This window comes from Lepidochelys olivacea, assembly GCF_965140295.1.
Source record: "Lepidochelys olivacea isolate rLepOli2 genome assembly, chromosome: 1".
Lineage (NCBI taxonomy): Eukaryota > Metazoa > Chordata > Testudines > Cheloniidae > Lepidochelys > Lepidochelys olivacea.
The window spans coordinates 17,213,410-17,239,330 of NC_140411.1; the positions used below are offsets into that span (position 1 = coordinate 17,213,410).

Sequence of the window (25,921 nt, forward strand, 5' to 3'; positions counted from 1 at the left end):
AGGCATTTCAACATCCCCAACGGTTATTTTCTGGTCTGGGAAGAAAGTCCCTTCCTGCAGCTTTTGAAACAGACCAGAGTTCCTGAAGATGTGAGTGTCATGTACCTTTCCCAGCCATCCCACGCTGATCATAGAATATCAGGGTTGGAAGGGACCCCTGAAGGTCATCTAGTCCAACCCCCTGCTTGAAGCAGGACCAATTCCCAGTTAAATCATCCCAGCCAGGGCTTTGTCAAGCCTGACCTTAAAAACCTCTAAGGAAGGAGATTCTACCACCTCCCTAGGTAACGCATTCCAGTGTTTCACCACCCTCTTAGTGAAAAAGTTTTTCCTAATATCCAATCTAAACCTCCCCCACTGCAACTTGAGACCATTACTCCTCGTTCTGTCATCTGCTACCATTGAAAACAGTCTAGAACCATCCTCTTTGGAACCCCCTTTCAGGTAGTTGAAAGCAGCTATCAAATCCCCCCTCATTCTTCTCTTCTGCAGGCTAAACAATCCCAGCTCCCTCAGCCTCTCCTCATAAGTCATGTGTTCTAGACCCCTAATCATTTTTGTTGCCCTTCGCTGGACTCTCCAATTTATCCACATCCTTCTTGTAGTGTGGGGCCCAAAACTGGACACAGTACTCCAGATGAGGCCTCACCAATGTCGAATAGAGGGGAACGATCACGTCCCTCGATCTGCTCGCTATGCCCCTACTTATACATCCCAAAATGCCATTGGCCTTCTTGGCAACAAGGGCACACTGCTGACTCATATCCAGCTTCTCGTCCACTGTCACCCCTAGGTCCTTTTCCGCAGAACTGCTGCCTAGCCATTCGGTCCCTAGTCTGTAGCGGTGCATTGGATTCTTCCATCCTAAGTGCAGGACCCTGCACTTATCCTTATTGAACCTCATCAGATTTCTTTTGGCCCAATCCTCCAATTTGTCTAGGTCCTTCTGTATCCTATCCCTCCCCTCCAGCGTATCTACCACTCCTCCCAGTTTAGTATCATCCGCAAATTTGCTGAGAGTGCAATCCACACCATCCTCCAGATCATTTATGAAGATATTGAACAAAACCGGCCCCAGGACCGACCCTTGGGGCACTCCACTTGATACCGGCTGCCAACTAGACATGGAGCCATTGATCACTACCCGTTGAGCCCGACAATCTAGCCAGCTTTCTACCCACCTTATAGTGCATTCATCCAGCCCATACTTCCTTAACTTGCTGACAAGAATACTGTGGGAGACCGTGTCAAAAGCTTTGCTAAAGTCAAGAAACAATACATCCACTGCTTTCCCTTCATCCACAGAACCAGTAATCTCATCATAAAAGGCAATTAGATTAGTCAGGCATGACCTTCCCTTGGTGAATCCATGCTGGTTGTTCCTGATCACTTTCCTCTCATGCAAGTGCTTCAGGATTGATTCTTTGAGCACCTGCTCCATGATTTTTCCAGGGACTGAGGTGAGGCTGACTGGCCTGTAGTTTCCTGGATCCTCCTTCTTCCCTTTTTTAAAGATTGGCACTACATTAGCCTTTTTCTAGTCATCCGGGACTTCCCCCGTTCGCCACGAGTTTTCAAAGATAATGGCCAATGGCTCTGCAATCACAGCCGCCAATTCCTTCAGCACTCTCGGATGCAACTCGTCCGGCCCCATGGACTTGTGCACGTCCAGCTTTTCTAAATAGTCCCTAACCACCTCTATCTCCACAGAGGGCTGGCCATCTCTTCCCCATTTTGTGATGCCCAGCGCAGCAGTCTGGGAGCTGACCTTGTTAGTGAAAACAGAGGCAAAAAAAGCATTGAGTACATTAGCTTTTTCCACATCCTCCGTCACTAGGTTGCCTCCCTCATTCAGTAAGGGGCCCACACTTTCCTTGGCTTTCTTCTTGTTGCCAACATACCTGAAGAAACCCTTCTTGTTACTCTTGACATCTCTTGCTAGCTGCAGCCCCAGGTGCGATTTGGCCCTCCTGATATCATTCCTACATGCCCGAGCAATATTTTTATACTCTTCCCTGGTCATATGTCCAACCTTCCACTTCTTGTAAGCTTCTTTTTTATGTTTAAGATCCGCTAGGATTTCACCATTAAGCCAAGCTGGTCGCCTGCCATATTTACTATTCTTTCGACTCATCGGGATGGTTTGTCCCTGTAACCTCAACAGGGATTCCTTGAAATACAGCCAGCTCTCCTGGACTCCTTTCCCCTTTGATGTTGGTGAAACGTCCCTTGTGATCCACCAGTGCTTGCAGCACTATTGAAAAGTACCCCTTGCGGTTTATGTACTCGCCGGCTTGGTGCTCCGGTGCCAAGATAGGGATATGGGTTCCGTCTATGGCCCCACCACAGTTAGGGAATCCCATTGCACCAAAGCCATCCACTATGACCTGCACATTTCCCAGGGTCACTACCCTTGATATCAGCAGATCTTTGATTGCGTTGGCTACTTGCATCACAGCAGCCCCCACAGTAGATTTGCCCACTCCAAATTGATTCCTGACTGACCGGTAGCTGTCTGGCATTGCAAGCTTCCACAGGGCTATCGCCACTCGCTTCTCAACTGTGAGGGCTGTGAGGGTATTCTTGCGCCTCAGGGCAGGGGAAAGCAAGTCACAAAGTTCCATGAAAGTGGCCTTAAGCATGCAAAAGTTTCGCAGCCACTGGGAATCGTCCCAGACCTGCAACACTATGCGGTCCCACCAGTCTGTGCTTGTTTCCTGGGCCCAGAATCAGCGTTCCACAGCATGAACCTGCCCCATTAGCACCATGATGCTCACATTGCCGGGGCCCGTGCTTTGAGAGAAGTCTGTGTCCATGTCCTCATCACTCTCGTCACCGTGCTGACGTCGCCTCCTCGCCCGGTATCGCTTTGCCAGGTTCTGGTGCTGCATATGCTGCTGGATAACGCGTGTGGTGTTTAATGTGCTCCTAACTGCCAAAGTGAGCTGAGTGGCCTCCATGCTTGCCGTGGTATGGCGTCCGCACAGAAAAAAGGCGAGGAACGATTGTCTGCCGTTGCTCTGACGGAGGGAGGGGCGACTGACGACATGGCTTACAGGGTTGGCTTACAGGGAATTAAAATCAACAAAGGGAGTGGCTTTGCAAGAAACAGAATGGCCCCCTCAAGGATAGAACTCAAAACCTCAAGGATAGAACTCAAAACCGGGTTTAGCAGGCCATTGATTTCACAGAGGGAGGGAGGAGAAAATGAATACAAAACAAATCTGGTCTATTTCTTGTTTTGAGCCACTTCATCTATCTTTATACATCTTGCTGGCCTCAGACTGTGCAGTACGACCGCTAGCCATCGTCATCTCCTGGGTGCTCGGCAGAAGACGGTGCAGTATGACTGCTGGCCATCGTCTTCTGCTGGCTGCTGATTAAAAGACTGTGCACTGCCGGTAGGACTCAATTGCCATGAGATGAAAATTAAAAGGGCAATGACCTGGCTGAGTCACTCCCATGTTTGCCCAGGTGCTCCTGACCTCATCGAGGTAGGTTAAAAGAGCACCCAGGACTACATCGATGATGACTACCAGTCATACTGCACTGTCTGCTGCCAAAAGGCAATGAGCTGCTGCTGTGTAGCAATGCAGTACCACATCTGCCAGCACCCAGGAGACATACGGTGACGGTGAGCTGAGCAGGCTCCATGCTTGCCGTGGTATGGCATCTGCACAGGTAACTCAAGAAGAAAGGTGCAAAACGATTGTCTGCCGTTGCTTTCACGGAAGGAGGGAGGGAAGGGGGGCCTGACAATATGTACCCAGAACCACCCACGACAATGTTTTAGCCCCATCAGGCACTGGGATTTCTACCCAGAATTCAAATGGGCGGTGGAGACTGCGGGAACTGTGGGATAGTTACCCACAGTGCAATGCTCCGGAAGTCGACGGTTGCCTCGGTACTGTGGACGCACTCCACCGACTACATGCACTCCGAGCGTTTGTGTGGGGACACACACAATCGACTGTATAAAAACGCTTTCTACAAAACTGACTTCTATAAATTCGACCTAATTTCATAGTGTAGACATACCCTCAGGCAGCAGCAGAGACCAAAAAAAAAAAAAAAAAGAAGAAGCAAATACAGTATAGTACTGTGTTAAACGTAAACTACTAAAACAATAAAAGGGAAGGCCATTTTTCTTCTGCATAGTAAAGTTTCAAAGCTGTATTTTAAGTCAATGTTCAGCTGTGAACTTTTGAAAGAACCACTGTAATGTTTTGTTCAGCGTTACGGACATTGCAGAGTTACGAACAACCTCCATTTCTGAGGTTTCCTAATGTAGTTTTTCAGGTAAACACTAAAATACATTGGAAACCCTCTAACCACAGCCCAATCTCTCCTTTTGAGGATACTGGGTGAGTGTGATAATGTGCAGAGAGCGTCAGTGTATTTAATCTCTCTCTGCTAGACTGTTTTGGGGCTATATCTAAGATGGTGAATATGCTGATTGACCGTTCACAGCTTGTTAGGTCACCAAGAATGCCATCCAAAGGATGTTCTGTATGCTGTGCTATATTAAGTATAATTACACTTTTAATGAATGCCCTTGTATGAAAATGCAACTCCTCCTTAAGATAATCGGATTCTTCAAATTCATTTTTAGATGAGAAATTAGTTGAAACTTGAAGCCTCAGGAGAGAAGAATAGAATTTGTGCTTAGAATTAAAGACTGGAATTTCTCCTAACCAGTGGTTAATTAGCATGTGCTCCTGAGCATTAGCTTGCTGGAGTGATTCCAGAAGCAGTATGGCCTGTCAGGTGATTGTTCTCCATCTGTCTTTCATGAACTGATTTCAGAGACTGCCAGCTGAGAGAGATTACAGTAGAAAACCCATGCTTTTCACACCCAGTGTAGAGCTTTGTCCATGTTTCTTATGTTTTCTGTATTTGCACTACAGCCCTGTTGGTTTTTAATCGGTCATTATGTTTTAAGAACCAATAAGGTAAACATGCCCAGCTGTCACTCTCGAGTCTAACTCAGCTGAAGAGTCATTGGGGTAGCCTCCCGTTCTCCCCCCCAGCTGCAATATAAATGAGTGCTAGGAGCGCTGGGACAGTGAAGGTATCAAGAGGTTGACACATGTACGTGACCACAAGTTGCAAGGAGGTGGAGGATCAAACCAATGGAGAGTACATATATCAAAGGACTGATCACGCCTTGGTCCCAGGATATGTATTTTCAGCTGCAGACAGTTGAGAGGATTTAGTGCTGGTGAAAAACGCCAAGTTGTCAGCCTTAGAGACTAAAGGGCGGAGAACAGGTTCAGCATGGGCAGTGGCAGTGTGAGCTTCTCAGCATGGCCCTGCTAATGTGCCTCTGTCTTGACCTAGGAGTTGAGAGGATAGATACCAAGGCAAGAAGGTAGCGCTGTGATCAGCTCGTCTGACCTCCTATATAGCACAGGCCACAGAACTGTCCCAAAGTAATTCCTACAGCAGATCTTCTAGAAAAACATCCGATCTTGATTTCCAAATTGTCAGTGTTGGAGAATCTGCCAACAATTGGTAAATTGTTCCAACGGTTAATTACCCTCACTGTTAAAAAAATTGACCTCTTATTTCCAGTCTGAATTTGTCTAGCTTCAACTTCCAGTCATTGGATCGTGTTATATCTTTGTCTGCTAGATTGAAGAGCCCATTATTAAATATTTGCTCCCCATGTAGATACTTATAGACTGTAATCACCACCTCTTAACCTTCTCTTTATTAAGCTAAATAGATTGAGCTCCTTGAGTCTATTGCTAGAAGGCAGGTTTCTAATCCTTTAATCACTTTCAGAGCTTTTCTCTGGTCCCTCTCCAATTTATCAGCATCCTTTCTGAATTGTGGACACCAGAACTGGACGCAGGATTCCAGCAGTTACACAAGTGCCAAATACAGAGGTGAAATAACCTCTCTGCTCCTACTCGAGATTCCCCTGTTTATGCATCCCAGGATGGCATTAGGTCTTTTGACCAGCATCACACCGGGAGCTCATGTTCAGCTGATTATCCACCACAACCCCCAAATCTTTTTCAGAGTCACTGCTTCCCAGAATAGAGTCCCACATTCTGTAAGTATGGCCTACAATCTTTGTTCTGGATGTAGACATTTACATTTAGTCATATTAAAACACACATTGTTTGCTTGCACCCCATTTACCAAGGGACCCAGATCGCTCTGAATCAGTTCCCTGTCCTCTTTGTTACTTACCACTCCCCCAATTTTTATGTCATCTGCAGACTTTATAAGTGAAGAGTCTAGGTTTTCTTCTTGGTCATTGATTAAACATGTTAAATAGAGTAGGGCCAAGAACTGATTCCTGTGGGACCCCACTAGAAACACACCCACTTGATGACAACTCCCTATTTACAAATACATTTTGAGACCTATCAGTTAGCCAGTTTTTAATCTATTTAATGTGTGCCAGGTTAAGTTCATACTGTTCTAGTTTTTTAATCAAAGTGTTGTATGGTACAAAGTTGGATGCCTTTATATACTTAGATTTCTTGAAGGTAATAGTGTTGACATAATCAACCAAACTTGTAATCTCATAAAAGGTATCAGTGTAGTTTGACAGGCTCTATTTTCCATAATGATTTGCATTAATTACACCCCCCTCCTTTCATCAGCTGCTCCATTATCTTGCCTGAGATCAATGTCAGGCTGACATGTAGTAATCCCGTCCCAGTACTTGTTCACAGCCTGATCCCCATAGCCTTTCCGCTTGTGTGATCATTTACACCTCTACAAATTGGAGTTTATAACACTACCTAGCCTCTGTACACCCACTTTGTCCAGCTGTAAATAACTGTACAAGGTGCAAGGCAATGCAGAATCAAGTCCTCACTCCTCAGCCTCCCTGTTTTATCCTGCCTACAAGAGGTGTGCAGGATACACCTGTCCCAAAGGAACTGTAACAAATCAGTGAGCTGAATATCTACTTGCCTACCACAGTGAACAATTGTCGTGATGATTACAAAACCTCTCTCTCTGTAGCTCACTGGCACTTCCTACTAAGCAGCACCTTGCCCTGTTGTCTGCCTCCAGGCCAGTTATCAATAAATCTGGACATTTGTGCATCATTAGCACTCCAGCTACCTGATAACATTCAAAAGTTGGTGAATGGAGCAGAGCTTGACTTTGTACTCTGCGTCCTTCCTGCTGGGGTGTGGCTGTGTAATTTGTACACCCCACCCCACTCTGCAGGAGTGGATCTGGCCTATTGGCTTCCTGTTTTGAATGCACACCAAGCGGAGCCTCAGTCAATGTTTCTCTCCAGGAGCAATAAATCAGTGTCTGATTCTCCCCACTCCACACCAGGATTCTAGAAGAGTAGCGATGAGGAGGATGCTGCCAGGAGACGATCAGGGAAAGTGAGCTGGAATTTATGGAAAAACCTGGGCATATAGATGAATCTTACAGGGCTTCCCGAAGACAGCTGGGCTCTTTGGTCCTGGGCTCCACGGGTAGGAGGGGGCTGGAGCAAGTGGCATTATCAATGAACTGGGACAGGGCAACAATGGGGAAGGAGCCAGTACATAGGCATGGACTCTTCCCATGGATGGGTTTGTGTATTGACAAATCCCTTATCCATGTGGGGTTGCGCAGTGCAATCTCAATCCTTTCCCCACTCCCTCTCCCCCCTCCCCCAGGAAGCCCACAAGGGTTCCTGTCCCTCCCCACTTAGGTTTTCTCATTGTAGGAGGCACAGTCAGATCCTACATACATAAGCCAGCTGTCTCGCAGCACACTGAATAAGAGTGGGAGCAGCAGAATTTCTGGCCAAGGACAATGGGGATGGGGGCCACCAAAACTAGCAACAAGCACTATATGACATGCTGAGTGGAGAGAATCGCTGTGTACGGTATCGTCTGAAAGGACATCACAGAGTGACCTGCATGGGACTCACTTTGTCTGCTTTGGAAGGGATGAAAGATTGAAGCAACTTTACTGATCTCTGAGCCTATGGATCTAGGAGTGTTCTGGAAACTGTGTTCCGAGCCTGTTGCTTATAACACGAAGGCTGTGTCTCTGTCGGCACTGTGCCAGACCCTTATCATGTAACAATGAGCATGGTGTGATGAGGCAAGATAATGCAAGCAATCTGACTGGTTAATGAGCTGGGCAATAATCATCCTATGTAGCACTTTTCATCTGTGCAACTTAGTCATTCTGTAAACGTGAGTGTCACTATCCTCATTTTATGGACGGGGAAACTGAGGCACAGAAAGGTGAACTGACTTGTCACAGCAGGCCAGTGGCAGAGCCAGGACAGCACTGCCTCCCATCATAGCTCTCTTGAGCTGCTCTGTACACAACTGAAACTGGCCTGACCCATTACAAAAATGCCTCCAGTTATGGATTTTTCCACTGTCTGTTCATATTTATGACGATTTTGGCTGCAATCATTTCCTGAAGGTGTCTGGGATCCCTTCGCTGCTCTTAGAATGCCAGCTGCTCACAGCTGTTCATTTATGCCCAGGAAGTGCCCTGCATTAATGCTTAAGGAATGGCACAGTACCTATCTGCTGTTAACAAATCCAGCCCAGGATCCCTTAAAGCAGAATGAGTTGCATTTAAAGGACCAGATCTTCAGCCCCAAATATGGGCTGGCTGTTGGCAGCTGGATGCAACTGTTCCAGGTCATGCAGTGGGCTGAACTGGTCCTTCCCGAATCCCAGAATTAGGGATGTGTAAGGTGTCCTATTCCACTCCATTGGCTCTTATGCCAAGTGCTACAAACCTGAAAATTGGGCCTAAAATGTCTATGGATTTAAAGCTCTTACTGGTTTGAAAGACATCTCCTATGAGCATACTGGTAGAACTGTTTAAAAAGCTTTTGAATGAGGGCACTTACTGGACCTGGTCTGTGGCTTGGTCTATACTGGGGATTTCAGCCATAGTTAGCCAGGCATCAGTGCAAACTCCAAGTGTAGATAGGGACAACTAATGCCCACACTTTAAAAAGACTTTGACACATTGGAAAGGGCTCACTACAGAGCTATCACAAGGAATTGAGGTCAAGTGACCAAACAAGTGGAATAAGAACAGCCATACTGGGTCAGACTAATGGGTATCCTGTCTTCCAACAGTGGCTTGTGCCGGATGCTTCAGAGGGAGTGAACAGAACAGGGCAATTTACAAAGTGATCCATCCCCTGTCATTCAGTCCCAGCTTCTAGCAGACAGAGGTTTAGGGACACGAAGGCATGGGGTTGAGTCCCTTACCATCTTGGATAATAGCCACTGATGGACCTATCCTTCATGAACTCATTTAATTCTTTTTTTAACCTAGTTATATTTTTCACCTTCACAACACCTTCTGGCAATGAGTTCCCCAGGTTGACTGTGCATTGTACGAAGAAATGCTTCCTTATGCTTGTTTTAAACCTGCTGCCTATTAATTTCACCCCATGACCCATAGTTCATTTAACCCTTATTCACTTTCTCCACACCGTTCAGATTTTATAGACCTCTCTCATTTCCCCTTCTGTCGTGTCTTTTCCAAGCTGAACGGTCCCTGGCTTTTTAATCTCTCCTCATATGGAAGCTGTTCCATACTCATACTCATTTTTGTTGCCCTTCTCTGTACTTTTTCTTAGTTTATCAACATAAGGTTAAAAGGGGACTTGATCATGGTCTATAGAGGGAAAACATTTCTGGTAGTGGAGGGCTCTTTAATCTAGCAGACAAAAGTATAACAAAATCCAGTTGTTAGAAGCTGAAACTAAACAAATGCAGACTAGAAATAAGGCACATATTTTTAACAGTAAGGGTAATTAACCACTGGGACAAATTACCTAGGAATTCTCTTTCACTTGAAGTCTTTAAATCCAGACTGGGTGTCTTTCTAAAAGATACACTTTAGCTGAACCAGAAATTATAGGTTTTGTGCAGGAGTTACTGGGTGAAATTTTGTGGTCTGTGTTATGTCGGAGGTCAGACTAGATGATCATAATGGTCCCTTCAGGCTTTTAAAATCTATGAATGTGAAAACCATGATTTATATAATTTGAGTTAATCTCAGTTTCAGACTCCACTAGTTCAAATGGCAGCTTTCTTTGTCTACACTAGGATTGTTAAACTTCATAGATTGCTACCGCCAATGGCTAAAATTGGTGCTAATCCCGGTGTAGACAAGACCTAAATCATGAGCTACTGAACTTCTTATTTTAGTCGTGTGATGATTGCTGTAGAAGCAAATGATTGTTTGAGGTATCCAGAGAAAATTATATTAGATACACATACAACAGTATATGCCTTACTGTTTTAAGGCTGAATCCCCCACCGCTAGTTTCTGTATCCTTCTATAACATCATGATCACAGCTAGTTGGAAAAGAAGAAAAAATATTATTATTGTCTAAAACTTTCCTGGAAAATGTCTTTTTATTGAAAACTCAAACGCTGAAAAAATTCATCTGAAAACTGAAAGTTTCCATGAGGAAAATTGAAACAAAATGTTTGGTTTTGGGTCGGATTGCCCGGAATCAAAATAGTTTGGTTTGACAAACCAAATTTAAATGTTTTGTGTCAATTTCAGATTAAACTGTGTCTGCTTGTACTTCTTCAGTTCCTCATGGGAGTTGTAGTTCACATGTCGCATGCCCCTGTTCTCCCTGATGGTCCAGGTTCCCTGGCCAGCCTACATCTCCCATGATGCACCATGACCTCCCCTCTTGTGGACCCATCTCAGTGTGTCATGTGAGTCATATGGCTGTGGTGCATCATGGGAGATGTAGTCTAACCAGTGAGCCCTGCCCATAAAGGAGAATGGGGGCATGAGGCACCAAAACTACAACTTCCGTTAGGCACTGTGACGATCATCATCGACGTATGCACAATGTGCCCAGCCATTTAATGGTGACTTCATCAGCTAGGTGGAGAGCCGGTAGCCTACCATCAAAATAAGTCAGTGGGTACTCAACAAGGAAATGTGACATAGTCTGAAGTTGACCGGGTCATTAGAAAAACTCCTTTTAAAGAGATTGGCCACACAGCTGCCCTGTCCTGTTCCAAACCGGTTCAGTGATGACCACAGGTGCCTTGGCAAATCAAAACCTGGTGGACAGATGGTTGGGTCAGTGATGAGAGAGTGATTAATGACTGTTATTACTGACCACTCGTTGCGTCAACCAGATTCCACCATCATGTCCTATGGTGGTATAAGTAACCACAAAGAACATCTAGAAGACAGGCGAGCTGGTGGGTGGTAGAAGAGGTCTGCGTACAATGGCAGGTCACTATTCTCACAAATCTTAGCCACCAACTTGACAGAGGCCTTTCCATGGTGAATGAGGGGCGGAGCTATGGTACCAAGTATCAGTAGCCATGGCAACGGAGTTGCCCGTAAAGTTCTGGTAACAATATGCATAGCTTTGTTAAGCTCTACATTGACCAGCTTCGTGTGAGACGAGCAACACCAGGCAGGAGCACAGTACTCTGCTGTTGAATAACAGAGGGCACGGGCTGATGATCTAAGTGTCTGGACGCCTGCACCCCAGGTTGAACCGGCCAATTTTCTGAGCAGGTTGCTCTGAGTGCTGACTTTGGCTGCCCTCTTCCTCAAGTGGTTGCGGTACGTTAACGACCCATCTAATGTCACACCAGAGGAAAGATGGGTTTGGATTATGCTGCAGGCGTTGGCCGTTGAGGAAAATGTTTAACTCGTGGCTTGCGCTTGCATTGTGCAGATGGAATACACTGGAAACGGTCAGCTGCAGGCACTATTGACTGCAATAATCTGCCAGGAGCTTCTTTGTTCAAGACCATGTCAATTTCTGAGAAGGACTGAGCTTGGTCTCATCGGCATAGATAAACTTGCGTGAGAGTGTAGCTGGTAGGTCATTGACGTACACACTGAATGGTATTGGCCTTGACCACCTTTATCAAAAATGGTTTTCAAAAAATCTAAAGATGGCAGCCATCTTCTTGGATTTGACTGCTGCCTGTGACACAGTTTGGCACAGAGGCCTTTTGTTTAAACTCTTTTGAGTTTCCCTGCATTGGGTGGTTGAAGTAGTAGAGCTCTTTCTCCAAAACATAAGAACGGCCATACTGGGTCAGACCAAAGGTCCATCTAGCCCAGAATCCTGTCTTCCAACAGTGGCCAATGTCAGGTGCCCCAGAGGGAATGAACAGAACAGGTAATCATCAAGTGATCCATCCCCTGTCGCCCATTCCCAGCTTCTGGCAAAAAGAGGCTAGGGACACCATCCCCGCCCATCCTGGCTAATAGCCATTGATGGACCTATCCTCCATTAACTTATCTAGTTCTTTTTTGAACCCTGTTATAGTCTTGGCCTTCACAACATCCTCTGGCAAACAGTTCCACAGGTTGACTGTGCGTTGTGTGAAAAAATACTTCCTTTTGTTTGTTTTAAACCTTCTGCCAATTAATTTCATTTGGTGACCCCTAGTTCTTGTGTTATGAGAAGGAGTAACTAACACTTCCTTATTTACTGTCTCCACACCAGTCATGATTTTATAAACCTCTATCATATCCCCCCTTAGTCATCTCTTTTCCAAGCTGAAAAGTCCAAGTCTTACTAATCTCACCTCATATGGCAGCCGTTCCATAAAAAACATGTGAGTACTTACACAATTCCCATCACAACAGTATCTGAACACCTAATTATTTCTATGTATTTATCCTCACAGTGCCTCTGTGAAGTAGGAAAATGCTATAATTATCATCATTTTACAGATGGCCTCAGGGACAAAGAGACCTACTGAAGATCACACAGGAAGTTTGTGGTGGAGCAAGGAATTGAACCCAGAACTCCCCTGCTATCACCCTACCACTAGACCATCCTTTCTTTCTGCAGGTGATTTAGAGTATACATGGGCAACTGCTGTAGCTCTTGGAAGTGTCAGATCAGCCATCTCCCTCAAGGCCCTGTGATGTCTCAGGAGGATATGGTTTAATGTCAAGCAGACCCAAAATAAAATATTTCATCTTGATCAAAAATATCATGAAGAAATATTTTGACATTTCTGAATTAAAAGTTTTGGTTTTCAGCTGTTTGTTTTTACAACAAAAAGTCAACATTTTCTAAGAAAAGCAAATAATTTTTGCAAAGTATTTTAAGCCAAAAATGCAAATTTCCATTGAAAAACTGTTTCAGTGGAAAACTTTCAAGCAGCCCTCACCTTGGCCTAAATTCTTTGGGTTCTATGGGGATGGGATCGTCTTTCTTCTGCTGGTTTGGATCGCAGCTTGCACAACGGGGCCCCATTCAAATAAATAATAAATCATAATGTCTTTATTCAGTTATTCTTTGGCTAACTTTATAAGATTCAGTTTACAAATGTTCAAATGTTCTGCAAAAAAGATCAACAAAAAGAATCTGTTCTTATCACCCTATGAGGCCAGCTTGTCTAATTCAGCAATGTGTCGGTATTAATGTGGATGTATTAGAGGATTATCTTTCGCTGTCTGGAACTAATGGTATAAAGCCATTAACTTTACAGTCCCATCTATTGTTTGTAAGTGCTCCCAAAACCCACCTTTGAAGAGTTATATCTCTTAAGCCATCACATCATTCCTGAGATCAGGCTATGAGTGAGAGAATTTGTCAATCATCTCAATGCTCAATTTCTTTTCTGTTTCAGGGCTACTAGTGGCAATTGCTGATGTGTTTACGTAGGAACCATGGTCATTCTACGCCAGGTAAGATAGTTGTTCCCTGTACTTTAGAGCTGCTCATTTTAAAATGCCACTTTGTTAGCTACAAAAGGCCTGTTTTGGGGTTGGGTTATTTTTAGCCTATTCTATCGCTTTATAAGGGACAGTCGAAAGATACACATCTTGTGCCCGTTAGCCTGAGTCCTTGATTGGCTTAGTGGAAATCATTGCACTGTATAGCCCAGATTAACTGGAAAGAGTTTTACCTCATGTAATGCACTACTTATATTTTCTTGTCCAGGGCAAAACAGGAATGCATGGTGAGAGCTGCTTGCAGATGTTTGATATGGACATTTTTTAAATAGTCTTTCTTCGAGGGATAATCCACTCTATGTTTGATCTTGATATTCACTTAAGTTCTGCTTTAGCTGTGTATAATGGAACCATGGGTGTCTTTAAAAAGAATCAATGAAGTTCCTGAAACAGAGACTGTCAAAATCTGCTCTCATTTAGGACGTGGCCCCGAAAGTTGCTCTCTCACTTGGGCAAAGCACTGAAGCACGTGTTTAACTTTCAGCACAGCGTCATTCTGGCCCTGCCCCAGCAAAGCATGTGCTCTGTCTGGCTCAGGAGCAGGATTCTCAGTGCCTTGCAGAATCAAGCCCTTATCCCGGTGGCCATGTGGAGTGACTCCAGTGAAGTCTTTTTACACCAGAGCAGAATCTGGCACGCTGGGCACTATTGACTAGGTATTTCTAAAATTGGCTTGTCAGGAACACCCAAGATCGAACGGAGCAGCAGACATATCCAGCAGTCTTCAACTGAGCTGCCAAGAGCATCACCCATGAGATAAACAGACTGCGCCTCACCAGATTAGATAAGGGATTAATTTCCTTTTTCATCAGCATCAAACGCTGCAAACTTGCCTTTGACTGGTTTATTAGTGACGCTAAAGAAAATGACAGCGGAAATAAAAACAACACTGGGCGCTGATTTTAAAGAACAGTGCATTTCAGATCAGAATATCCCTGCTTCAGACTATAATGCTGAAAGCTTTTGTGGTTGTATATTGGTAGAAACACACATAGTCATTGTACAGAAGTAGTCAGACTGTATCAAAGTTTACTCTGAGGTCCATAGTGAGCCAGATCTTCAGCCCCATTCAGTCTGTCTGTGCTTCTCCAATGGTGCAAAGCAGATTTAAAGTGGCCTTAGAGTGGACTGAGGAATCCTCCTGTGGTGGCAGTTTAGGTTGGACATTAGGAAAAGCTTCCTGTCAGCGTGGTTAAGCAGTGGAATAAATTGCCTAGGGAGGTAGTAGAATCTCCGTCATTGGTAATTATTCAGAACAGGTTGGACAAACACCTGTCAGGGATGGTCTAGATAATACTTAGTCCTGCCATGAGTGCAGGGGAATGGACTAGATGATCTTTCGAGGCCTACAATGATATGATTCTATGATCATTTAATAATTCAAATACCATTAGCCTATGGCAAACCTTACAAAATCTCTAGTGTAAAAATAATTTTTAACAGTCCCACTGCCTGCTCTGGTATAAGCCTTTGTAAAGCTTCCATTCATTTCAAGTGTTACTGTAAAGTAGCTAGAGATCAAAAAATAAGATTTAAAAAAAAAAAAAAAAGCCTGAAGTCCTTACTCAGTTATTATTCAGTCCTTCTTTAAGCAAATCTCTCCATGGGCAAGGAGTGGGTGCACTCCTTATGAAAAGAAATTAGAGCTGGTTGAATGTTTTCTGTTGAAATATATTTTTATGAAAAATGACCCTTTTTAAAAAAAACTGACAGTTTTGTTTTGTTGAAAAAATTTCCATTTTTTTCAGTGGAAAACAAAAAAACATTTAAACTTTGTTTTCAAAAATCTAACATTTCTCAGTTTAATTTTTTTCAAGAGAACCTCCACAAAATATGTGGAGAAACATTTTATTTTCATTCTCTCCGAAGTTCTTGAAACCTAAACGTAACACTTGAGAACCACACAGTGTGTAATTGACTACAGACACAGGGATACTTATTTTGATTTTTACTCTTTATTATAAGTGAAGTACAATAAAACCCACAAATAGTTTAAATCCTTTCCATTGTGATAAGCTAAAAGGGCATTGGTAACATGAGCATGCATCTTTATTGTTACATGTATGGGGCCAGATCCTCAACCTGATGTAAACTGGTGCAGCTCCACTGAAATTAAGGGAAGTATGTCAGTTTACACCAGCTGAGGTTCTGGCCAATGGTTTACATCTGAACAGTTTCCATTTTAATATCTGGCTCTGAAGAGTTGCAGGTTATGGCTGGTTGCTTATTGCCAGCAAGAATAAGTTGCGTGTGATCAAAGTTTTTTAGAAATATACCTGTGCACTTCTTGATGCTCCTTGAAAAGTTAGTGTTTGGACATTTCTGCTTTTCAGAGTTGTTTCTCGTGTGTGTGTGTTTTCCCCTTGAATGCAGACAATTTGTGTATGGCATTCCCTCCCCCTCATCTTCAATGCACAAAAAGTCTCAGATCCCCAGCTGGTGTCAGTCAGTACAGCTCCTTTCATTTTAACGGCCTGATTCTCCTCTGACTTACACTAGTGTGAATCAAGGAATTACATTGGTGCAAATCTGATACAGGTAAGAAACGGGCCCATTCTTGGATCTTTCTTGGCGGAACTGATCCTTGAGAGCTGAGTTCTTGGTGGGAAGAAGTAGCTCTGAGAAATGAGGAGAAACTGCATTGGGCTCATATGTAGCTCTCTGTGCCTTCCACTCAGCAAATTAGAAGAAAAGGAAATATTGTTCTGCAGCAGAGCCTGCTGGGAGCCTCACTTGTCAGCTTTAGTCACTGGCAAATTGGTCCTGGCAACTCCTTTTTGGTACACAAAGGGGGGAAAAAAGAGAGGGGACTTTCCAGATTCTTGGCTGGTAACCTAATGAGCTTGTTTGGCTGCACAGAACATCAGTGACTCATCATCAGTGTGTACTGTTTCAGTTCAAGCAGTTACATTTTTAGATCTGGAAATAAAACCAAAGGGATGCAAGCCTACACAACACACACACACACACACACACACCCCATATAGTGGTAAGTGGTTAACTCCCAGAGCATTGCCTTGCATTGAGACTGTTGCCTAATCATCCCAAAGGATCCCCGCTGACCTATAGATGATCACACCATGAAGCTGGGTCCAGGCACCATTTAACTCCCATTCTTGTGCCGGACCAACGAACAAGGAAACATTAAAAAACCCACACATGCAACAAAATCAGCGCTCGCTCAGGAGCATTATTTTTCTTTCCCCAGGACCAAAATTTCAGGCCTGATGTAAGCCTCTGCCACCCTCTTAGATGTCAATGAGAGTTGAACCTACCTCTCATGCCCTTGTTTTCGGACTGTTCAGAGCTAAATAGAAGCCGCTCCTCTTTGTTAAGGCCTTCTCCTAGTGCTGGCCCCAGTTTGCAGAAGGAAAGAAGAAAGCAGAAAACCAAGCTGACCAGACACAGGAAATCAAGTACATATGCCAGAACCAAGGGAGGCTGTGAGAAAACAGCCATGCAGGGCACACACACAGTGCTGTACCTTTAATTTTTGCATGGTCATTGGTTACCAGGGTGATAGGCACTTAAGATTAAATGGAAAGATTCTGCTCTCAGTTACATAGATTTAAATCCAGACATAGAGCTAAGCCCTGGAAATCTGGGCCTTTCTTCAAGAGCCCTGTGTTTTGAGTGGCCTGTGCTTCTGTCTCATACTGTTTTAAGCGTAAAGGACAGCACGGGGCCCTAAATGTCGATCTCTCTCCGTGGCTCTCTCCTTTTGTACACAGTGAAGAACAAGGCCGGGAATTTTGTACTGGGCACCTACTAAATAGACCCTAACTACATAGCTACAGATTCTCCACCAGATTGTCCTTTCTTGACAAGCCAGCTACATCAACCTCTTCCCCTTTGCCCTACATATGCATACCAAAGCCAAGGGTCTGGGATTGAATGGTGTTCTCATCCCTGGCTTTTGGCATAAAATGGATTAGTGAAATAGAGGCAGATTGGAGCTTTCAGTTTATCATCAAGGACTATTCACACACATATTGTCTTCAGTACACAATGATACGTCAGTCACAATCTCCTACCAATCTCCCACACTCAGCAGTAACCGTAAGACACTCCTTTTACCTGCTGATCACTAGTTTCCTGTTATAAGTAACTTGCTCCCATGCCCTCTGGTCCTGTGAAGTGTTACAAAAAAAGCAGGATGAAGCTATATCCATGCTTCCTGAGGAGACTTCCAAGAAACATCTAGACACCTCAGGAAGAGGTGGTGTAATTCAGCTAGTGCCACTCTTTCCTTTCAGTCAGTACCGCACCAATGCAATCTCAGGTCGTTTTATCTGGTACAGAGAAATGGAACACATCCTCCCATCCCAGGCCTTTTGCATTTCAGTGAGTCTACGTTTGGGTCTCTGGATCTGGGGTCCTCCCTGTGGTTTTGGTTCTGGGTCAGATCCAAAACCAAACAGAGCTTGTTGGGGTTTTTTTGCTGATGTTTCAGATGTAGCTGAAATCGCACAAAAAGGCAGTTCCCATGCTCAGATGGTTAGAATATATGGAATGTCTGATCCCACAAGATTTTTTCCATTCATTCTGTTTCACCGTTATGGAGAGGTTTCTGGCCTTTGAGGTCAAACTCTCATGACAACAGCTTTTGAGCACATAGGGGCCCCAAATCAAAGTCCAAGGCCTCACTGTACTAATTAATAACAAGAAAACAGTCTGTGGCTCAGAGAGCCCACAGATTAGATGTACAACAAAACAGATAGTTTCATCAACAGACTGGTTGGGGGATAGGGAGCAGAAAATGGGCATGAACAGAAAGCGAGCAATAGTTTCAGCCTCTAACCCATGCATTAGCACTGGTTCAGCCTCAAACCCCAGCCTACCCCTGATCCTTATCCAAACACTATCTCTCTGGCCCATCCCTGTTTTTATATATTATACAGGCAGGAATAGTTCTGTGCTCTTGTTTTTATCCCCTTTCCTCCTCTGAGATGGAAGTAGGAGAGACCTATATCAAAATCTCACAATCCATTTATAAACGTCCCCAAGCCATGCTCAGCAATCATCATCTTCACTCATAGCTGACGTGGATTATGCGGTTCCTGGATAATATTGGATGATGTGTGTTCGACTTTGTATCTTTAAGTGATCGACTGCTGTGTATATTTTGATAGCAGGGAGGAAAAAATAAAGCAAGCATTATTGTAGGCCTTCCTGGGGCTGATTTGTGATCATGGTATTCTAAAAACAAAAGCATAAGCCCACATCTTATATTCACTTCCTCATAAATACAGAATCATTTAAGTCTTCTCCCATTTATGTCTTGTACCTGTGTGATCTATGAGTCTGAGGCTTCCCTGGATAGCAGTAATACCATGATGAAAAGTCCAGCATGAACCAAGCAGAGGGCACATTTGCATATAGATTGAAATGTGAATCATTGGGAGCCATTCATTAACTGCAGTGCTTGAGATGTGGCATTTTAAGAGCACCCGGCATCAAATCTTTCCCACCAAATTTATGGGACAATTAAAATGCTGGGGTAGCTGTGCACAGAAAATGAAGCCGTGGGCTGGGGAGATGTTCTTACTGAGGATTATAAATTGTGCGATGCATGAGACAGACATGGTGAGCACTCTCAGGCCGGGTTTGAATGTCTTCTGCCTTTTCATATAGGGCTGCCTGTAACTTGGTTTATGGAAGATCATCCTACAGGAAATATATAGGATTCCATCTGTCCGTGAGTTCTGCGTCCTGGGATCATTTATTCTTCTTAGAGCCTAGAAAACAAGTGCTTTGGGCAGGGACTGTCTTTTAAATAAGTGTCTGTACAGCACCTAGCACATTGGGCCTGGATTCTCAGTCAATACTCTAATATACATAATAATAAATCGGCCAGGCCTAAGATATGCCTAACAGTGCAAACTTTCTATCTAAAGTACTTCTGTGGCTCCCATTACCATAACATCTGAGCACTGCACCATCTTTACTGTGTTTACCTTCCCTGTGAGGTAAAGCACTGTTATTATCCTCATTTCACAGGTGGGAAACTCTCAGGGCTTGTCTACACTTACCGGGGGATTGAGGAGCGGTGATTGATGCATTGGTGGTCAATTTAGCGGGTCTAGTGAAGACCTGCTAAATAGACCGTTGATCGCTCTCCCATCTGTCGACTCCTGGACTCCACTGGATTGAGAAGAGTAGGGTCATGTAGCGTGGACCCCACGGTAAGTAGATCTAAACTACATCAATTTTGAGTTATGCTATTCACATAACTCAAATTGCGTAGCTTAGATTGAGATTTCCCTTTAGTGTAGACAAGGCCTAAGCGTCCGTCTGCACTGCCCCAAAAAAATACCCACCCCAGTGAGTCTCAGAGCCCAGATCAACTGACTCGGGCTCATGCTTTGGGACTAAAAATATCAGTGTAGATATTCCTGCTTGTTCTGGAGCCCAGGCTCTGAGATCTGGCAACGGGGGAAGGTCTCAGAGCCCAGGCGGCAGCCTAAGCAATAATGGCTACACTGCTATGTGTAGCCTTGCAGTGTGAGCCCCACAAGCCCAAGTTAGTTGACCCAGGCTTGGAGAGTCACTGCTCCGGGATTTTTTTTTTTTCACAGAGAGGGTAAGTGACTTGCCCAAGGTCACACAGGAAGTCTGTGGCAGAGCAGGGAATTGTGGCTCCCAAGGGCCAGGCTAGCTCCCTAACCATGGAACCATCTTTCTTCTTTCTCTTGGTGCTTTCAGGCACTCCCTGACAATACTCTGTAACCCGCCATCCATTTGCAGGATGGTGGAGTAAAGGAAAAGCCTGTGGTGAATTTTGAATCTCACAGGACCATAGTGCAACACCAGGTGTCATGGAGCAGTGGAAGCACCCTAAAAGCGGGGGGGCCATAGGCTCCCGAACTGTGGGCCCCCAGCCCTCGCCCCTGCACCACTCCTTCTCCCTGAGCCCCCACCCCCATGCTGCCTCTTCCCCCAAGACCCCACCCCTCGCTTGCTCCTCTCTGCCCCCTTCCCCACATCACTTATCCTTAAGGCTGGTAAAAAGTGGGAGGGCCATGGCGGGCTCCCTGACCCCCCCACATTCTGGCACCCCCTTCAGGTGTCACAAGCAAGGCTCATATGGAGCCAGATGAATGCTCTAATGTCAAGAACTGTCTTGCTGGGGGCGAGGTTTGGCAAAGGACAGAAGATCCGTAATCCCTCTTCTGTTTCCTCATGATCTCCTAGTACGAAGAGCTCTGCTCACCGTGTCTATCAACGTTAGGGTTTATTTCCGTTCATTCTAATTGCATCCAGCTATGGGCTATCATACTGTTAATGATACCCACTACTTAGACAGCACTTCGGTACTTCCCTGGGATGGGGACGCATCAGTATCCCAAATTTATGGATAAAGGGCACCGAGACAGGGAAGTTAAGTGGCTTGCCCGTGGTGAACCAGCTCGTCTGTATCAGAGCCAGGGGAATAATGCAGGGGCCTGATTGTCCTTTGCCTTGCACAGTGTACACTCACTCAGACAGTGCAAAGGGGGCATGCAACACTGCTATCCTGATGTGATAGTGTTTCACACCCACATCGCGTCAGGGTAAATGGCTACACAAGGTATAGAGCAACAACAAATCAGGTCTCTGTTTCCTTGGTGTAGCCTATCTCACCACTGCCTCACAGACTAAAACATCTTTCCTTTTTGCAATGAATCATACATGGGGATGAGTACTTCTGTCTTTTATTTACTCCATTGTGAATAATATAATAAAGTCTGGAAGCGGTTCTTTGTTGGTTTTTGTATGTGCTCTTTTCTTAGATCTCCAGCTGTTGTATAGTAGTCTCAGCAGCCACTAAAACTAGAGTCATACACACAAGCCAGTTAGCCTGGGAGTAGTTCCAGAATTCGCAACAGATTGCACTTTGCAAATGTTCAACATGGAAACATTTAAAAAATATCTTGCAGTTTCATGAATTTTGCAAAATATTTGGAGCCAGATCCTCAGCCTGTCTAAATCGGCATAGATTTCAATGCGAATACAGACTAACACGGCTGTTACTCTGAAACCTGTCAAATGGAGAGACACTAATTTACACATGTTGGAGACCTGGCTTTGGCAAAATTTCGTTCACATTCAACAAGCATCATAATTTTGTCAGCAGAGTCTGGATTTCACAGCAGATTTCCCAGGATAAACCCTTCACTTTATCTTTCCCACAAGAAGCTCTTCACACAATTGTATAATCCCTGGGGCAGGGAAGGGAAGGGGAAGGAAGGGGAAAGTATATCTACCATGTAAATGGGGCTGATCAGAAAATGGCATTTGTCCTACAGGAAATTTCTGACATTTTGAAAAATGTTTTCATCCTGGATCGGTACAAGGAGTTATCTTGAAATATTTTGTGGACCAGAAATTCCAAAATATTTTGATTCAGAAACATCAAAATGATCTTATTGAAACATTTTGATAATGCCACGACACTATAATATGAAATAATATTAAACATGAAAGGTCTAAACTAAACAACAGAACAAAACAAGAAAATCAAAACAAAATAACCTTTTTAATTTTGAAATTTTTCCATCCAACATTTGTTCGAAATCTACATGTTCCAGCAAAACATTTTGATTTTGACAAAACAGCATTTTCCGACTGTTCTATCAAAAAATTTTTCAGTCAGAACTACTCTGAAGCTATTCTTGCATGCAGAGAAAGGACAGAGAGTTTTGTAAGATGATTCTTGTTCTTAGGAGATGCCCAGCTGTCATGGTGAAGAAGGCCATACAAGAACCGAGACAATTAGATGGAGATGGATACATTTTAAAAAAAGAAAAGGAGTACTTGTGGCACCTTAGAGACTAACCAATTTATTTGAGCATAAGCTTTCGTGAGCTACAGCTCACTTCGTCGGATGCAACAGGAAGTGAGCTGTAGCTCACGAAAGCTTATGCTCAAATAAATTGGTTAGTCTCTAAGGTGCCACAAGTCCTCCTTTTCTTTTTGCGAATACAGACTAACACGGCTGTTACCCTGAAACCTGACATTTTAAAAAATCACTCAATTGTTCTGTCAAACCAGTGGCGCAATACATGATAATAACTGCTGCAAATCTGGTTAATGTTCTGGACTGTTACAATAGGGGGCCCACTTACAAGTTGTTTTTTTTTTTTTTTTTAACAAACCTGACAGTGAGATATTTGGGGCATATCCTGCCTCTTCCTCTGTTGTTGATATGAGTCTTCTTTGTCCCGGCAACTGCTCTTAGAAGACAGCAAGATTGAGAAGTCAGCATGATGGGAGACATTGACTTCAGTGAGACCTGGCTTAAATCTGGGTTTGTGACCTCTTGTGTACATAGAGTTCAGATCCACAAAGGGATCCCTTCCTGCTGTTGAGGAGGGAGGCATCTGGGTAAGATGGGGTGGGAGAAGGGACTGCGAAATCCATTCCTACGCAGATCTTCCGCTATTTCTTCTGCTTGCAGAAAGAGGATGGCAAGTCTGTGGAGGCTACTCCGAATGTTCAACTGGACTCGTGCTCCACTTCTGTTCTTCAGCCTGGGGGTGGAGGATCCTTGCCTCCCTTCCCCCACAGTCACTTGGGCTGGGCCTGGAGGAAAAGAATATTTGCTTTTTTGTGCGAAAGCGGAGAGAGCCAAACACTGCTCCCATTGAAGTCAATGTCTAGGCTCCCATTGACTTCAGCAGGGACAGGATCCAGCCAGCGTTTTGCATATCTCTGCTCAGGAGCCTTTCCTGCAGCCAGAGGGAAGGGAATGTGAACAATTTATGTGCTTCTCTGAGGATGGGCCAATTCATTTAATTACCAGTGCCATCGCTGGCAAGCGGCTCTGAAGGTCACATGCTGCAATTTCATGATCTGCAAATCACTCTGTAAAGACATTTTATTGCACGGCAAGCCTGTAAAACGGCTAGAGTCTGGGCCAGGCAAACAGGTTGTTGCATTTAACTAGACATTTACAGTTGTACAATGCTCATGTCCAGTGAGGAAGTAAGGGAGGCACTTAACCATGTTTATGTGCTGCTGGTCTATTGTGTGCTTAGAGCGATCGGCAAACTCCTTATGGAAACAGACCAAGACGTGTATTTGTAATGAGTATCTGTATATGATACCACGCGTGCATTGGCAGGCCTTCAGGACGGAGTTAAGCCCATTTTTATATACGACCTGGCCCCGCACTTACAATGCTGTAGACAAGGGGCATCTGGCACTGGAATAAGTCTTACCTTACATATTATTTATTCATTTATTTCAGTAGCAGGTAAGAGCCCCAGTCATGGGACTATACACTGTGCTATACAAAAGAGAGTCTGCGCCCCAAAGCATTTCCATAGCAACACAGGAATTGCTATACCAGATTAGATCCATTGTCCACCTGGTCTGATCTCCTGTCTCCAACAGTGACCGCTACCCGATCCTTTAGAAAACCGTATAAAGCCCGCGTAATGGCAGCTACACAGTAAAATATCCATGGGGAAATAGCGAAACAGCTAGCAGTTGGCTTCTGTCCTGAGGCCATGAGGGCTTATACTTCTTATAGGTTTTTCTTCTAGCTAGTGTAACTCTTGATGATAGTCAGATGAATCTCCAATCCTTTTTAGATTCCTACCAAGTTCTTGTCCTGTTCTTGTCCTATTTAGGCCAAGATTTTCAAACATGGCTAGTGTTGTTGGGAGGGTCTCCGTTTTTAGGTGTGCAATTTAAGACTCCCTTAAAAGCCCGATTTTCAGTGTTTGGGTGCTTAGCAATTTCTGAAAATTGGTGCACCCGAAACCACTAGTTATTTGAAAATCAGCCTTAATTTGTAAGCTCTTTGGGGCAGGGACAGTCTCCTCCTTTGTGTATATATATGTCCTGTACACGGAGGCACCCATCTTGGTTGGGACCTCTAGGTGCTACTGTAATACAAATAGTAGTAATTACTCCTCTCTATACCCTCTTGCACCACTCTAAACAATTCCACTCCCTTGTATGTCCTCTCCACCCCCTGTGGCCATTAGCTAGCCAGCCTATCTATTTAATTCTTTCAATCTTTCCTTGTAAGTCCCCATCTCCTGTCCCCTTGCTCTTTTCTGAGTTCCCTACAGTCTGTCAAAGCCTTTCTGCCAGGTTATGATAGTGTGAACATTTGGGATTAAATTCATGCTCATTTCTCCTTCACTCTCTTTTCTTTAAGGCACCATTACTTTGAGAGCTGAATTAAAGTCCAATGAGAAATCTCCAAGAAACAGTATCTTGGACTTATTATTGCATTCTGTAATTTTAAATATATACAACAGAGGGTGCTGCTGGTATTCGATTGCAGAATAAATCATAGAACTGATTGGCTGTTTTCCATCCCCTGCCTCCAGGGGGTGAATGGCAAATAATTTGGGGAGATTCTCCAAGCAAAATGAGAGAGGGGGCTTCCATGGCAGAGTTTTGGCAACTGGCAAAAAGCTCTTAATTGGGAGCTCTTCTCTTTGCTTCTTTCTTCTATTTTGAAGACCTTTTGGATTGTTTTCTCACAGTCCTCGTAAGTTAGCATGTATTACCAGCCCTAACAGTTCAACAACCATGAGGCAAAAATCGTGAGATTGGGTTTAAAATCATGGTATTTAAAAAAAAAAATAATACATTTTGCGTTCTCCCTTGCATTTATTTGTCTTCAGGTTTCCGAGTTCTAACGGTGCACACACACTTCATATTTTCAAGCTTTTAAGAAAACACCAAATATCATGCGGCTTACAGTAATATTGCAAACGTTAGCAGCACTGTGTTTTTAAGTGTTCCTAATAATTTTTTTAAGCCCTTTCTTCTTTTATCCCTCTTGGAATTTTCCTTTTGGACACACCATTTTGGTCTCAGCAGGCCATGTAGCTTCATGTTTGTGAAGCAGTGACACTACTAACCCCATAGACATGTTAATTACTGAGCTGTAATCTGACCTTTGGCTAGTCTGTGAGAGTTTTCCCCTCCCATACTCAGCAGTAACCATGACAATACATCATTGTCTAAGTAAAGAGAATGTGATAGAGAAGACGGCTCTGTTTGTATCAACTTGGCATGCAGATAATAGTTATGTTACCAAGGGGCAGAGCTTTACTTCTTTTCATGCAAGGTTTTCCATAAAATGGAGCTGGTATTTTCAATTTTAGTCCTTGTCTACACGTATAAGTTCTTCTGCTTTAACTGTAGCGGTGTAGTTAAAGTGATACAACTTCCTGTAGCTTGGACATAGTTATACCGGTAAAAATG

At 44.0% G+C, this 25,921-nt stretch overlaps 1 protein-coding gene across 1 annotated transcript in view; it reads left to right on the top strand.

The window, feature by feature from the left end:
• MYO7A (myosin VIIA) overlaps nt 1-25,921 on the top strand; it is a 189,692-nt gene that overhangs the window by 30,883 nt on the left and 132,888 nt on the right. Inside the window, exon 3 of the mRNA XM_084620894.1 lies at nt 13,603-13,660. The gene's annotated coding sequence lies outside the window, so the exon portion shown is untranslated. The remainder of the gene's footprint in view (nt 1-13,602; nt 13,661-25,921) is intronic.